The 17,082-nt window shown below is 41.2% G+C and overlaps 1 long non-coding RNA gene across 1 annotated transcript; it reads right to left on the bottom strand.

The window, feature by feature from the left end:
• Positions 1 to 269: 269 nt before the first annotated feature.
• LOC110962052 (uncharacterized) lies at positions 270 to 11,278 on the bottom strand. The gene is made up of 3 exons (XR_007941012.1): positions 10,483 to 11,278; positions 3,283 to 3,430; positions 270 to 1,586 (listed from the first exon to the last, which is right to left on the bottom strand). It is a non-coding gene; the product is annotated as an uncharacterized LOC110962052 (long non-coding RNA).
• Positions 11,279 to 17,082: the final 5,804 nt, after the last annotated feature.

Below are 17,082 nucleotides of genomic sequence, written 5' to 3' on the forward strand. Positions count from 1 at the left end.
AAAAAAAATCAGTATTGATTTATTTTAAGATCGGCCACCTGATGTCTCATTTTGACCATGAAAACTAACGAAAAAAATTATACTTGGATTCGCCTTGTATTTCAATTTTAATTTTTGCATTATAAAATGAAAATCAAATAACCACTCCTTTTTTTGTTTTTTAATACCCATTTCAGAACGGAAAATCCAATTGCCGGAAAAATACACGGACCTAAAATCAACGTAATGTAAAGTGGTACTATGTTAGATTCAAATGTCAACAAGTGGAGTCTGTTTTGTGTTTTTTATTCGTACTGAAGTTAATCCATCACAGCAAAATGTGACTGCCAGACTCTGATTAATATTACATAATCACACTTTCACCTCAAACTAAGAGAAAATGTCAATAGTTTGCAAGAAAATTGGTCTTCTCTGGCTCAATGAATGACAAAAAAGCTGTTACAGGTTGGGAACTTGCAAAACAACAGTGATTCTTAAAAATTGCCAGTCAGTGTTGAATGTTGCATACATTAAAAAAAGAAAAAAAAATGGAACTCCATTTTATTACAAGAAAAAAATGCTTTCATTTTACTTAACAATTTCCTTCTGTCATGTATTGCTTTAAATAAATCAAACTAGCTTGTCAGCACATCGTTGCTTTACAGTTCTGTGAGTTATTACTCTAATCTCTGATTTTCCACTGTCTGATGCGATGTTTCTAGAACCTTCTCAAACAACAAAACTCTTAAGTTAATTACTGATAAAAGGAAATTTTTCAATAGAACCTATTTTAATTTGTGTAAATTGTGCTGTGTAGTGTAGCTGCTGTTGTAACAAACACTGGAAACTGAATTTTGTGACAGGTTTCTCTCACACTGTCGCTTGAGCCTTTGTAGATGCTACCATTATGTACAGACAAACACAATGGAAAAGGGTTTCTGTTCAAAGAGTTTCAAAAAGCTAAAACCCATCATATCCAGTCTGCAAACATGACTAATTTAGTCCCTGCACGAGCAACCTTTAATTTTAGTTCGTGTGTCTGAACCTTGACATTACAAATGGCCCTGTCATCTTGGCCTCAATGTGCTGAAGGTCACATTTCCTTGATGTATGTCATGTAGAACTCTGTGTTGTGTGAAAGTGAGCTGCTTTAAAGGTCTTGGTGGGACAGAAGAACGTGAGGCAGGAGTTTTCGTCCCGTCAGAGAGTTTAATCAGCAGGTGGTTTGAACTCCTCTGAGACTCAAACCTGAAAGAGTCGGAACTGAAAACACGAGGACAGCAGGGTTTGTTCTACCAACAGTTTGTCTTTGGATAGTAATAATCTACAAGCCACAGTCGTTACAGTCTAATGAGCCAAAACAGATGGGTATTTAAAGAAAGGGTGAAGCTGGTAGTCCAGGTCTGGGTGTGATCCGGATTAATCTGGAGGTCTTAATATCTGTGGTTCATCCTCTGACTTCATTCTGTTTTGTGGTTCTTGGATTTTAGTTCGTTGCTGGGGCAAAGATCCAACACATAGGGCTTCCTTCTCTCTGTATTCCATATCTAACGAGCAGATCCTCTCTGTGAAGAACTCAGGTGAAGTGGGGCATTCGGCTGCAGGTTCTGGAAGAACAGACGGAACATTTGATGGACCACATCAAAGTTGGTCTTTTCATTTGGGCAGTTGTATGTGTTCATTTTAACTGGATAGAGAAAAGCATCAAGAAAATCCAACCAGACTGACAAAAAAGGTCAAACACAAACAGATGTATTTCTCTGAGAAATGTTACAGAACTGGACATAATTCTAATCAAAAACCACACACTGAACACAAAACCCCATTAACACCGATGAAAGATCAAAGGTGCATCGTTAAAATGGAACCACGACTTTTAGGAATGAACATAGGAATTAGTTTTTAAGCTATGAAGTTATCGACTACAACATCGATCTCTGTGGATGGCGTCAAAGAAAAACATTCTTGACTGAAACTTTGCTAATCTAAACTGTGAGATTATAATTTTACTCAAGAGCAGATACCCTTTTGTTCTACTTTAAAGTGATGCTACTGTTGAGAGGTAATTCAATTTTGAATCAGTTGATATTTAGGTGACACTGTACCTCTCCTGTGAGCAATATGCACAAATAAAGTCACATCTAAGAGAAAATTTAATGACACCCAGGCTGGCAAAAATAAAGGACAAATTGTAATAAGTGATGAGACACAAAGATCACAAATTAATCAGACAATAACTGTAAATTTGGCACTTTCTTCCACACCATCTAACCAGATAGTTTTTCTAGATGGCATTGCCTTAGTTTCCATTTTTACTGTTAAAAACCTTGGAGTTATTTTTGATCGGAATATGTCGTTCAACATACACATAAAACAAGTTTGTAGGAAAGCTTTCTTTCATCTGCACAGTATTGTAAAAATCCAAAACATCTTGCCTCAGAGTGATGCTGAAAAACTAGTCCATGCATTTATAACTTCTAGATTGGACTACTATAGATCCTTATAATCAGGATGTCACAATAATTCTCTTAACAACCTCCAGCTGACACAAAATGCTGCAGCCAGAGTTCTGACAGGAACCAGTGACGGAGATCTTATTTCTCCCATATTAACTTCTCTTCATTTTGTCTCTGTTAAATCCAGCATAGAATTTAAAATCCTTCTTCTAACATTTATAATGACCAAGCTCCATCATACCTTAAAGACTTTTTGTACCATATCACCCTAATGGAGCCCTTCGCTCTCAGACTTGTAACTAGTAGACAGATTAATGGCTAGAGGGGATGATGGGACTTTAAAAAGATGAAGTGATGTTTACATGAAGAGCTATTAAGAATAGAACAGAACTTTGGAAAATAAAGGACCAATAAGTCCAAAATAATCGCTGCAGAAAGGAGTTAAATGCAACCTTAATGAGCATCATTCACAAAAGGAAAACATCCCGTTTATTTTGGCCATGGAATCAGTGTGATTAATAAGAAATAAAAACTAGAATCTTGCAGTAGTCTGGCCACAACAAAGCAACACAACCGGTTCGCTGTGTTACCCTGACAGATTCCTAATCCTGGTGTTGACGCTTAATGTCGTCCTCTGAAGACTCTGAACTACACCAGCCTGGGATGACTCCATTCAATTTCTCCTCCAGTGTCTTTTGTGCTGTTTTTGGTTCGAAGTGACATTTTGGGATTTAAAATAAAGATGTTGTCACCTGACACACAGCTATAACCCTCTTATCTAACCACTTCCTGTGTCTTCTCTGATGTGGGGTTCAGCATTCCTCCATGCAACATAAGCCTTATTTACCGCTTACGTGGCCTTTGCTACTTTTGTGCGCTTCATCCTTTTCCTCCTCATGAGGGTCACCTGAGGCCTCTTCAACCCTGCGATCAGCAGCAGCAACCTGGGCCGCGACTTGGTGAGCCAGCTTCTCAGTAGCGTCCCCTTGGGAAACCTGCAGGAACAGCAGTCAGTTAGAGACATGGTGATGTCCACGAAGCTGCTAATTTCAACAGTGTGTGGTTTTACTCATTTACTGCTTCATCATAGTGTGTAAAACTACCAAGATGGTAGAACGCTTTCCTAGACCTCCCAGTCTAGTACAAAGAATGCAAATCAAACAAAACAAAATAAAGATAGTGGACATGGTAATATTTAAACTTCAGTCCAGACACTTTACATCCATACAGATAATCTAAAAACACTATCATATTAATTGGAGCTTCACAGTTCTTGGTAATGCATGGGAAAAGATGAAATACCAGTGGAAGAAAAGGACAATAAGAAAAAGTAGACAGCACATTGTGAACAATACAAGAAATAAATCATTGTTTATACAGTTGACTGGGTCATGGACGTAACCATAGAAACAGCTTTCTATCACACAGACAATGCTGTGTTTTGTAATAGATGAAAAATAAATATTGGATCATCTATCTGATCTTCAAGACTGTGAATTTGTTCATTCACATCAACTCTTTCTGTGCAAGAAGCAGAAACGCTTGCAAAGGTTAGAACCAGACCTTCAGCTTGGATAAAGACCACATGAAGGTGAGCAGTAAAAATGTGGTGTTAACAACCATGCCAGTACCTCCAAACAGAAAAGCTTTAATAAATCTGAATTATCATTTAATCACAAGGTCTTCTCAAACACAGAGCCAAGCTGCCACCTCTGAGTCTGAAAAATAAAGCCAACCTTCAAGAATCAGAGAGTTGCTTGAATGAATAAAGTGAGTTCATCCCAACAGACGTCCATGTCAAAATGTCCAAGTACAAATTAACAAAACAACAAAACAGTGTAGGTATCAATAGCTAATGTCCTAATGACAACTGGATAGAGGGAGAATTTTATTTGAACTCAAGAATTTAAATTCAATTGAAGCTTCAATTTAGCGTTCCTCACAGTCGTACTATCTCTGTGTAGGCCGGCCTTTTCAGAGGAAACCTGGATGACAACATTGATGTCCAGGATACTCGTTTTTTCCCACTGTTGGTTATTTGAACAGATGTCGCTCCATTCACTTCTAAACAAGATGTCAAAAGCAGTGCTTTCCTGGGAGTTCATGGCCCAGAAACATCTGAACGACCCATCTCCCATCATTTTTGGATTAGCCAAGAGTTAGAAAGAGTCGGTTACCGCCAACATAGCACAAAGCCACCATATGCTTACTGCATTCTCAATCACATAATTTTTCTGTTTCCTTTAAGCACAGTTGCACATACAAGTTTACATATACCTAATACCATGGAAGCATTGAGTTTCAAATGTCTCCTATAACTCTAAATTTACTGTGATGGAGTCATCAAAGCCCACGCTTTATCACAAACACACAAAACCCACAGTCATGGTCTTCTAGAAATATAACAAATCTGCTGGGTGGAAAATATACATACAGCAACTTAAACCATCAGTTGAGGTGATGTAGAATGCGGTGCAAAGTCAAATTTGCCTCGCAGCCTCTTGATTTTCTCCTGAGTGATTACAATTAACTACAGCTGCTGACTTCTCTGAGTCAGTTCAAACAAGGCCCATCTGATACAGTCTTCAGACTCAGCCACAAACTGAACAGTAGGAAAGTATGAGGGGTTCAGCAAAGATCTGAAAAAGGAAATTTTGACTTCAACAAGTCAGAAAGTCACTTGGAGCCATTTCAAAGCAGCTACAGATCCCAAAATCACTCATGCAAGCCAATTATTGTAAGAATAAAGTGAATGGTACAGTTGTGTCACTGCCACAGTCAGGAAAAAAAACACAAACTGTCACCAGATGCTGAGAGATAACTGGTCAAGATGGTCAAGAGTCAAACAAATATCACCAGCTCCTGAAGACTCGACTGAGGTTTGCTGCTGATGACACGAACAAAGAAAGAAGAAGAGTTCTGAGATGAGATGAAACAAAACTAGAGTTGTTTTGGAAGGAGACGTCTTTAACCCCAGGAACATCAAACCTACTGTCAAACATGGGGGTGGTTGTATTATGTTCTGGGGCTGTTTTGCTGCCAGCGGAAGTGGTACTTTACACAAAGTAAATGGAATAATGAAGAAGGAGGATTGTTCAGGATTGTCCACATTGTTCAGCCAATCCTAACATCCAGAAGGTTGGATCTTTGAGGTAGCTGGGTGTTGCACCAAGACAATGACCCAAAACACACAGCTAAAGCTGCAAATAAAAGACTAAACCAGGCTAGAATCAGCGTATTAGACTGGCCTCCCCAAAGTCCTGACTTAAATCCAATTAATAACATGTGGAAAGTGATGAAAAAACAAGTCTGTGTCAGAAAGCCAAAAACTGTACCAATTTGGCAAGAAAAGGTGGTCAAAGATACACCAGAAGCTTGTGGATGGCCACTAAAAGCTCCTTGTCAAGATGAAATTTGCCAAGGGACATTTAAGAAAATATCAGCATTGCTATATGTGTATTTGTGACACAACAGATTTTGTCATATTTCCAGAAGACCTATAATAAAACTATGAAAGAATGCATGCCTGTTTTTTGTCTGAAAATACTCATTTGTTTCAGTGAGTCCATCAATTAAAATTCAGAGCAAAAGGAATCAATGGAAACTCAAGACTGTAATGATATACATGGTTTTAAAAGTGTATATAAGCTTTTGTTCATGCTGGTTGTACAAGCTGGCCTTACAAAGTACACTGTTACATGTAATATGCATACAACTGAAACAGACCACTCAATCATCAGAACATTGCACCTTAAGCTTTGACTGTCTTGATTGTACTGTATATCTATCAAAGTCTGCACCCTATTAGCTGGTCAGGTTTGTACCTCAAGGGAGCTGCCATGACATATGTATGTGACATACCTTTGCTGTGCGGAGGATTGTGGGTCAGACAAGTCAGAAAAGCTGGCTTACATTCTGCAAAATGAGGATGTAGTAGCACATCCTGATGTTTTTGACATACTGCATTTGACATACTATATATGAAAGGTTTGGAAGTAGAGTGGTCTAACACACTTTCTCTAGTTTTTGAGAAAAATGGGTTCCAGGTTTTGTGTTTTCAAGCATGGTCTAACATTCAAAGTGCCGCTGTAATGCTACATTTGGGTTTGCCACTAAAATCTAGACCATAAAATATTACATAAATTATATAAAACTCAGTCTGGATTTTTGTGGGTTAGACCAGTCTGATTCTAACCCCCTCATATGGGAACATATTCAATCTTTCTCTGGTAAACTGTAGGGTTTGTCAATCTTATATGCATTTTTATACATTTAAAAATAACCTAAATAAAAATAACCTCACATGGAAATCTCTCTATTCCTCTCGACTGCTGGTGCACCAGCTTAATAAAGCCTAGATTAGAAAGCAGGACAGTACCTCAACCAGTAACACTCCTCACCGAAGCACCATCATAGCAAACGTTTTAGCCTTCTTTAGACGTCAGCCTCACATTCTTGACAATCACGCAGCAGCTTTTTAATGGCAGCGGTGTTCAACGGCAGCTGCCACCTTTGTGTCTTTATACGAATTGTGACATGCTGAGCTCAATGGAAAACAGAAAAACCTCTCAATTGTTTGGACTTTGTGCTGTTCGAGCACACTGAAACCAGCCAGAGAGAAATCTAGCAACGTTCAGATGTGGAAGGGCCTTGCTGATGCCATTGTTGTCGCCTGCGGGGCTCGATGTTAAATGTACCGAGTGAAACATTGTTTGTGTAGCTGACCCTGCTCCCGCCTCCCACCTCCCTTTAGCCTTCATCCCTTTCATTATCTTCGTGTGATCAGCTCAGGTTTAGCTTCTTGCTCTCTTCAAGAACTCCTGAAGGTTTCAAAGGCAGAAGGAAGCTGCGTCTTGACTTTTAACTGAGTTGTTTTCTTCTCCTCCAATGTGAGGATCAGCTGCCATCTTCAAATCCGTCTTGGGTTCCATTGAAGTTCAGAATCCAAGACCGTGTCTTTGAGCTCTAGCTGACCTTGTCTTCTCATCTCACACATTTGAGTCGCCTCTTCTCTTGTCCCATTTCCTTTTTTTTGTTTCGTGTTTCCTTGTAGATTCTTGCCTTGTCCTGGTCCTGCATTTTTGTTGATTTCTTTTTCCTTGGTAGTTTTGTCCTTCCTCTGCCAGTCCGCCCAATAAAGCAGGTTCAGATCCTTACCTTCTTGCAGCTCTTCAGTTCAAGACTCCTTGTTCTGAACTACACATCCTGCTTTTGCAGCAGTATTCTTCCCCCCTGTTGTTTGTTAAGTCATCCAAGTTTTTTTTCCCTATCAAGCCTACCACCTCTTCCTCCTCCTCCACAGCAGTTGTTGTCTGTTACTGACCGGTTGCCGACGTCCTTAGAGTCAGAAGAACCAGGTAACTTTGACATTCTCCTCGTCCGTCCAGCCTGTAGCAGCTAGCAAGAGGAGCTCACTCTTAATATCTGAGTCACCTAACAAACAAGCTGGCAGATCATCACGAGCAACGTCACAAACACTCCCTTCTGTCTGTTCCAGCATGAAAAGAACCATTCACCCCAAAACTTAGTAATCCAAGTGAGAAGTTTATTTTCACAAACACTCACACATATCAGAGAATAGAGGTACTACTAAGTTGTTAAAACTGTTAAAAGCAGATCTACAACTTTATGGCACCGACAAACCAAACACTTGCCTCAAATTCATCAGGAGTCCAAGTCCTCACTGTGAGGCTCTGAAGTGCATCGAGTTTAAAAGTTAGCAGTTTAATTGTAGAACATGGAGTCCTTGTCGATGTTATCCACATCCATGCTCTCCATCACCTCCACTCCTCACCTCAGCACACAACTTAGCAGTACTCCCTACCTCTGCACAAGGAACACAACAGAAAGCAGTCCTTACCAATTGACCCCACACATTTGTTAGGTTATGCCCCCGGCGTCCCTGCAGAGGTACATATATGATCCCCACTGCAGTTTTTTCCTCGCACACTAGAAGGTTCAGCCAGGATGCAAAAACAAATCTGCTAAATAATAGGAGGCCATGAACCGGCTGGGTGGGGTGGGGGTGGGGGCGGGGGCGGGGCCAGGGCCTTTAAAAAAGGAGGGTCCACTCAGCACTTCTGTCTGCAAACGGCAACGGGTGATCCCAGGACAAACAGCCAATCAGAGAGCTTGCTAAACCTGTTGCCATGACGCCTGGCGCTGATCAGTATAAAAAACCTTGTGGTGGGGTGGGAGGGTTTGGAGAGTGAAGGAAGAGCCTGCAGACAAAACTCTGTCACCTCGTGCACCAAAAGCACATGTTTAACACACAAACATCCTGTTTGAAACTTTCACTAAACATATATTATATCTCAACTGCAGTCTGCAGTCTGTCTGGAAGCTGTTTCTTCCACTGGTTTCCAGTCACCTCCCTCCACTGAGATAATGAACTTGAGATGTCAGTTTTCCTGTTGATCAGTTTTACTATTTTCCTTCCAAATACACTCACCGCCCACTTTATTAGGCACACCTGTTCAATTGCTTATAGCTAATCAGTCAATCACATGGCCGCTCAATGCTTTTATTCATGTAGACGTGGTGAAGACAACTTGCTGAAGTTCAAACAGAGCATCAGAATGGAGAAGAAAGGGGATTTAAGTGACTTTGAACATGGCATGGTTGGTCTGAGTATTTCAGAAACTGCTGATCTACTTGGATTTTCACGCACAACCATCTTTATGATTTATATAAAATGTTTCAGAAAAAAAGTAACCAGTGAGCGGCAGATGTGTGGACCAAAATGCCTTGTTGATGTGAGAGTTTAGAGGAGAATGGACAGACTGGAGATGATAGAAAGACAACAGTAACTCAAATAACCATTGATTAGAACCAAGGACTGTAGAGCACCATCTCAAAACCACAACACGTCCAACCTTGAAGAAGATGTTCTACAGCAGCAGAAGACCACACTGGGGTCACTCCTGTCAGCCAAGAACAGGAAACTGAGGCTATAATTCACACAGGCTCACTAAAACTAGACAATGGAAGACTGTCTTTATTTAAGCTGCGACATTCAGATGGTCAAAATTTGACGTAATAACATGAAAGCACAGATCCATCCTGCCTCGTATCAGCAGTTCAGGCTGCTGCTGGTGTAATGGTGTGGGGGATGTTTTCTTGGCAGACTTTGGGCCCCTTAGTACCAACTGAGCATCATTTAAACATCACAGTCTACCTGAGTATCATTGCTTACCATGTCCATCTTCTGATGTTACTTCCAGCAGGATAATGAACCATGTCACAAAGCTCAAATCATCTCAAACTAGTTACTTCAACATGACAATGAGTTTACTGTATGGCCATCATTCACTAAATCTGGCTGGATACACTTTAATCGTGTATCCAGCCAGATTTAGTCAGCACATGCTTTTCACAAGGGTACTGGACTATGGCCATGCCACGCCACCCCAAGGTGAGCAGGAACAGGTTGTTACAGGCAAACCACTCCTGGGTGTTTTTAATCTCTTGCTGATACTCCTTTTGGCTGGTGATGTTGAACTAAACCCTGGGCCAGTGCCAGCTGGGCCTCCAATTTTGCTAGCAGGGCCAACATCACTGCTAACTGGGCCTTCATCTCGGGCAGCCGGGCTAACACCCCTGCTAGCTCTACTAACATCACTGCTGGCTGGGCCTCCATCTTTGCTGGCTGGGCCTCTACCACTGCTGCCTGGGACCACAACGCCGCTGGCTGGGCCTCCACCTCTGCTGGCTGGGCCAACACCACTGTTAGCTGGGCCCCCATCTCTGCTAGCTGGGCCAGTATCACTGCTAGCTGGACCTCCACCTCTGCTAGCTGGGTTAGCACCACTGCTAGCTGGACCTCCACCTCTGCTAGCTGGGCTAGCACCACTGCTAGCTGGGCCTCCACCTCTGCCAACTGGATCTCCACCTCTGCTAGCTGGGATAGCACCACTGCTAGCTGGGCCTCCACCTCTGCCAACTGGACTTCCAACTCTGCTGGCTGGGTTCCCACCCTTGCTAGCTGGGCTTGGACCTGAGCTAACAACACAGCCAGCTGGACCTACACTGCAGCCAGTCGAATCACCTTCGGTGATGGCCAGGCCACTTCCGTTGGTGTTTGAGTCGTCATCGCCCCCTGGCTGGGCCTCTGCTGGCACCGGTTTGTCTGCAGTTGGCGCTGGACGGATCACTGCCAGCACTGGCCGGATCACCACATTTGCCAGGGACAGCATCGAGTGTGTGCGCTGTGACGACCGTCTCGTTGTCCTCTGGTCGCCGGGGTTCTGTTGTGCTGGCGGGTGGGGCTGGGGCCCCGTCTTCGCTCTCCTGTGGGTTTGGGGGATGGCAGCGTAAAGGTACATGCAAACACTGCCAATAAAAGAAACAGAAGGCTGCCAAATCCCGCAATATTAAAACACCGGAAATTCAGGGTGTTTCAAACCGTTAATAACTCTAAACTAATATGGGACCCAACACATAAACCAAAAGGCATTCTTTGTGCACACTTAAATATACGAAGTATTTTAACAAAAGTGATCAGGTCCATCACCTTCTCACTGACTTCAATATTGACTTCCTTTGCCTATCTGAGATGTGGCTCTGTGAATCTTCGCCCTCAGCAGTACTATCTGTACCTGGTTAAAAAATGTTTAGAAAAGACAGACAGGGTTCCAAGGGAGGTGGCGTTATGATTTATGCCAAGGACACTTATAATTGTCAAGAGATACGTGTTATCGATGAGAATGGATTAGAATTTTTTGGACTAGCTGTTTCCTTGTCACAGCAAATGTCTTTTATTCTTGTAGTTATTTATAGGCCTCCTTCATCAAATGTAGATTTTTATGAAAAGCTGGAAATTTTATTGAAACAACTCAATCTTGAAAAAGAGGTGATAATAATGGGTGACCTAAATGTTAATTGGGAAGTTAACAAAGTTAGAAAAAAATTGACAAAGGTTATGGATGATATGGATATGACTCAGGTAATTAATGGCCCTACAAGAATTACAAACTCCACCAGCACTCAGATTGATCTAGTTTTCACTAATAGGCCAGAAAGGATCTTGAAGTCATATAATATGCTCACAGGACTGTCTGATCACAATCTTGTAATGGTCACTAGAAAACTAAATAAAAAGCACTTCAAACCCTTGGCTGCCACTGAATTTTATAGGATACCAAAACAGGAACAACAGAATTTTCAAGATTCAATCCAAGAAGTAAACTGGGATGAATTACTCGCTGGCAAAAATTTAGATGAGGATTGTTCTAAATTTACCAACAAAATACAACAAATTATTATACAGTTTACGCGGATACTCAAACTACAAGCTAGAAGCCTTCCTTGGTTAAACAAATCAATTCTGAAACTGATGAAAGAACGAGATCACTCTTTGAAGTTATCAGTCAAATCAGTACATAACAGACACCAATTTATTTCATTGAGAAATAGGGTAGTGAAAGAAATAAGAAAATCTAAAGCTGATTTTTTCATTACTGCTTTGAATAGTGCAAGGGGAAATTCTAAAATAACCTGAAATTATAATAAAACTATTGGGTAATTCCCAACAAAACAAAACAAAACCAATTCAAATTCAATTAAACGGAAATATCCCGACGGAACCTCAAGTGATGGCTGATGCTTTTATAACTACTTCATTGAATTTGTGTCAGAAATCTCTGATAAGTTTGCCGTAAAACAAAGGAAGGAATACCCTGCATTATCTGCAACGCAGTCTTTTAACATTACAAATATTACTGAGACTAAAGTTATTGATGTAATTCAATCACTCAAGCAAAGGATGTTTTTGGTATGGACACGAACATGCTCAAAGATCTAGGTTCAGCTCTCGCCACCCCTATTGCCTCAATCATTAATCTTTCAATTTCATCAGGTCACTTTCCAAAGGCCTGGAAATCTGCTATTGTTACCCGTTTTTAAATCCGGTGACTCAACTTCTCTGCATGACTATCGACCAATAAGCCTTCTTCTGGCCATTTCCAAAATTGCAGAAAAATGGGTTGCAGAGCAGATTGTCCATCACTTAAACAGCAGTTCCCCCTCTCTCTACACCATGCAGTTTGGTTTTAGATCTAAGCATTCTACTGAAATGGCTACATGCCTCTTCATTGAGAAAATAAAATCCTTTCTCGATAAGGGTGGAGTTGTAGGGGCGGTGTTTTTGGACCTCAGGAAAGCATTCGATACAGTAAATCATTCTGTTCTTCTTACCAAGCTCTCAAAATTTAACTTTTCTCATAATGCAGTGAGCTGGATTAAATCATATCTGCATGATCGAATACAATCTGGATCAGTTAACAACTACAGTTCTGATTGTCTTAAGATAACCTTCGGAGTCCCCCAGGGATCAATATAAGGCCCCCTTTTATTTAGTCTATATATCAATGATTTGTTCACTGTTTGTCCTCACGCTGAATGCTTAATGTATGCAGACGACACGGTTTTCTTTGTCGATGGTCGCTGCAAAGACACTGTTGCTGCTAAACTCATTAAAACAAGGTAGTGTCTACAGATACGGACCCGTACCCGTAGCCTGTGGGCTACGGATACTTTCCATTTGCCAGACAGATACGGACCCGTACGCGAGTCTCGCGAGTCAAGAAGCTGCTAACCACTGCAAACTGTTGAAAGGTAAGCAAAGGTTAAGGTTCGGGTTAGTGTTAGGGTCAGGTTTAGGGTCCGTACCTGTAGTACCGATGCTACGGGTCCATACCGCTAGCGTCTACCGGGAGTCACGTGACCAGATCTCGCATATCTGATTGGCAAATGGCAAGTGCCGTATCTGTAGTCCACAGGCTACGGGTATGGGTCCGTACCTCTTGCAACAACCTTAAAACAATGTCCTGTGTCACAACTTGGTTGCAGGAGTGCTGTCTACAGCTAAACATTTCTAAAACTGTAGACATGTATTTCACTAAAATAAATAGAGTATCACCTGATCCTGACATACATGTTAATGGAGAAAAAATACAAATCGTCAGCCAATATAAATATCTTGGGTTAATAATAGATTCACAGCTTTCCTTTAAAGCCCATATTGACAAATTGTGTAAAAAAAAAATCAAGTTAAATCTCGCAAATTTTCGTGGAATTTGAAATGAAATGTCAACTGAAGCAGCAAAAATGTACTTGCATTCAATGATTTTCAGCCACTTCAACTATTGCCTAACCAGTTGGTCCCAGGCAGGTCGGAGTGCAAAAAAAAAAAACCATTGGAAGCTTTGTACAAACAAGCAATTAAAGTTATGGATAAAAAACCTAGGCACTATCATCATTGTGCAATTTTTTTTTTTTTAAAGTCTTTTACACTGGGACAGTCTTCACACATTTGCAGATTTAAATTTGACTTATAAAGTACTGCATGGTTTGGCTCCAGATCCTCTGGCAGAGTTCATCAGCCAAAGAAACAGCTCTGAGCGTGTCACTTGAGGCTCTGCCAGAGGTGACTGTTCCATTCCTCTGCGCAGGAGCACTTTCAGTAAGTCGGCCTGGTCAGTGAGGAGCGCTAGGGAGTGGAACTCAGTACCTGAGGAGATTAAACTGCTTACAACATACAAGGTCTTCAGAAAAAAATTGAAAATGTGGCTTATCAACACCTACAGCTTCCAACACTAAGAGACAAGCCTGTTGTGATGTTTTGATGTTGGAATCAAATGTTATGTTGTGATGTCTCATTCTCTTAATTGTATAGTAAGTGTTTGAATATGTATCTTGTATTGTATAGGTATTGTGTGCCCTGTGCTCTCTTAACAGTTTGTCATGTATGTGTTATTTGTTACATTAGTGCCGTATCAATGTGTCTAACCATGTTCTATCTCTTGTAGATGTATTTTACTGTTTTTTTATATCATGGCCAGGGGACTACAGATGAAAACTAGCCTTTTGGCTAATTCTGGCTTTTTAAACCATGTATAATCATGTGTTTTATGAAATTGTATTGTCCCCTTTCAAATAAACTAAACTAAATCTCAATCCAATAGAACCTTTGGGATGTGGTGGAATGGGAGATTGGCATCATGGATGTTCAGCCGACAAATCTGCAGCAACTTCGTGATGGTATCATGTCAAAATGGACCACCTCGTTGAAAGTATGCTACGAAGAATTAAGGCAGTTCTGAAGGCAATAAGGTGTACTTGTTCTAATAGCCAGTGAGTGTATAAATCTCATCAATAAAAGCAGATGTCTGCATAAATTCACTCTGAGAAAGTGGAGAGGATCTCCCAGGCAGAGGACTCAAACTGCTGAGTAGCAAGAATCCAGTGAATCGTAAGAATCCGTTTGATCTGGAGCAGTATCAATTTGCCTTCTCTGGAAAGTCAGAATATTTTTTACAGCTTTAACTGAAAAATTTCCCCCATACACTGCCTTTAAGCTCCATGGAGGAACGTGTCTGCTGTTATCTTCTTTGATGCAGCAGAACCAGACATTTCATCTTACTTTACTCTGCACATTCCTCTTCCAGGTTTAAATCTGGCACCTGCTCTTTCTGCCTCACATCCAGCACAAACATCACACTGTAAAAGCAGTCCATAAGGAAAGTGCTGCTATAGGAAATATGTGCGAGTTTAACCAAGCAAATACACTTAAAATCCCTCTTAAAAATCCCTCAGTTGCATATTTAGCTTTTTTTTTTGTTCTTTTTAGCGTAAAATGAGCAGCTTACATAGGAATCTGCTCAAACACTGTGAAAACTGATCTGCGTGCTCATCAAACATTCTCATTAGAGCTGATCTGTGGCACCAATATTGCACAGTGGAATAGTGGTTAGCACTTTCGCCTTGCAGCAAGAAGATCCCCGGTTCAAATCCCGGCCTGGGATCTTTCTGCATGGTGTTTGCATGTTCTCCCTGTGCATGCGTGGGTTTTCTCCCGGCACTCCGGCTTCCTCCCACAGTCCAAAAATATGCTGAGGTTAATTGATAACTCTAAATTGCCCGTAGGTGTGAATGTGAGTGTGATTGTTTGTCTGTATATGTAGTCCTGCGACAGACTGGTGACCTGTCCAGGGTGTTCCCTGCCTTCGCCTGAGTCAGCTGAGATACGCTCCAGCACCCCCCGCGACCCTAGTGAGGATAAAGCAGTGTATAGAGAATGGATGGATGTGGCACCAATATGCTTCTGTAACTCTGTGACCACAATCCATTACATATCATTTTATTAAGTTACTATGACTAATGCACTGTGCCAGTATAATGTGACCGATGAAGCTGTAGGTTAGGTCACTCATAAATTTTTCTAATTTTGTATTTGTAAGCTTAAAACTAAATTGTTTTAATTCTCTGCTGATAATTTTCTTGAATAATCATTGAGTGTTTTTCCAACAATTCTGAAAATCACTAGTCTAAACCTTAAAGCTGCCAAAATAAATGGCATCTCATTTAAAGGAAAGGCAGTAAATCCTCACAGTATAAAAACTGGATCATGTTGCCAATTAACCTAAGGCCAATCGTAGTTCAGCTCTACTTGTACTTCATGTCGAGGAGTTGAATGTAAACGTATGTGTGCAATTGAGACAATAAATGCACTCATTCATTCCAGCACAGTCCTTTACATGAAACTCTCTAGACAGTGAGTAGGAGGCAGTGAACGAGAGAAGACACGTCTCCAGAAGTATAAAGAATGAGGAAGAAAAAGCAAGAGGATGTGTGAAAGATCAGTTCTGATGTTAGCATTTAGCTCAGAACACGACTGTGCAGAGGTTCAGCTTCACAGGATGCATACTCTGATGTTACAAACAGCTGCTTTCTATGATACATAGGTACATCTGCTAGCTTTTCTTTATCCAGATAAAAACTAGCAGGCTACAGAGGTTCCCAAGGTCAAGAATGAACCGCTTTGCTAAAACATAGTTGTAGTCCTACTCACTACAGAGTTAAGCTTTGAATTTGCAGTCTCTTCATGCTTTTTTTTAAGTGAATGTAAACAGTGGATGGGTGTAATTAACAGTTCTAACTGGCACTGATTCTGAAAACATCTCAAGTATTAAGAGGATGAAGCCTTCAGGGACCTCATCAGGAAGCTGACTGTGATGTCGGCTGTCTGCTCTATAGAGGGCGCCGTGGCATCAGGATGACAGAGATGCAGAGGGAGGAGGAGAGAGGAGGTGGGAGGAGGAGAGAGGAGTGGGAGGGAGGGAGGGATTGAGGGATTGAGGGAGGGGAGGCTGTAGATGCATGTTTAGTCTCAGACTGCGAGGATCACCCTGCTGTTTGTTCGCTGCAGCAGAGATCAACCTGGAGGAGGAGAGGAGGGGGAGGACGACTGGCACTGCAATGCAGATCATCAAATGAGGAGGTGGAAGGAGGGAGAAGGGGAGGAATGAGGGAGCTGCCAGCTCTGCAGAAAGATTTTTTTTTCCAAAGGGGAGGTTCAGGGATTCCCTGTTGGTTTGGAAAAGATCCAGAAGGAGGAGAAGCAGTGAGAGGAGTTGAGCTCAGAAACAGACGAGTGGGCGCTGATTTAAAGCAGAGACGTGTTTGTGATGCTGCAAATTCAAATCAGATTTCCTCTTCTTTAGACAACAACAGAAATGATTTGATAAAAAAACAAACAACCTTCACCTGAATATTCCTGCTGATGCAAGTCAAGACACACAGTTATGATTTGTGTAGTGCAGATGAAATGACTGCAAATTATGTCATCTATTTGAAATTCTATCATTCA

Source organism: Acanthochromis polyacanthus, chromosome 3 (assembly GCF_021347895.1).
Source record: "Acanthochromis polyacanthus isolate Apoly-LR-REF ecotype Palm Island chromosome 3, KAUST_Apoly_ChrSc, whole genome shotgun sequence".
Lineage (NCBI taxonomy): Eukaryota > Metazoa > Chordata > Actinopteri > Pomacentridae > Acanthochromis > Acanthochromis polyacanthus.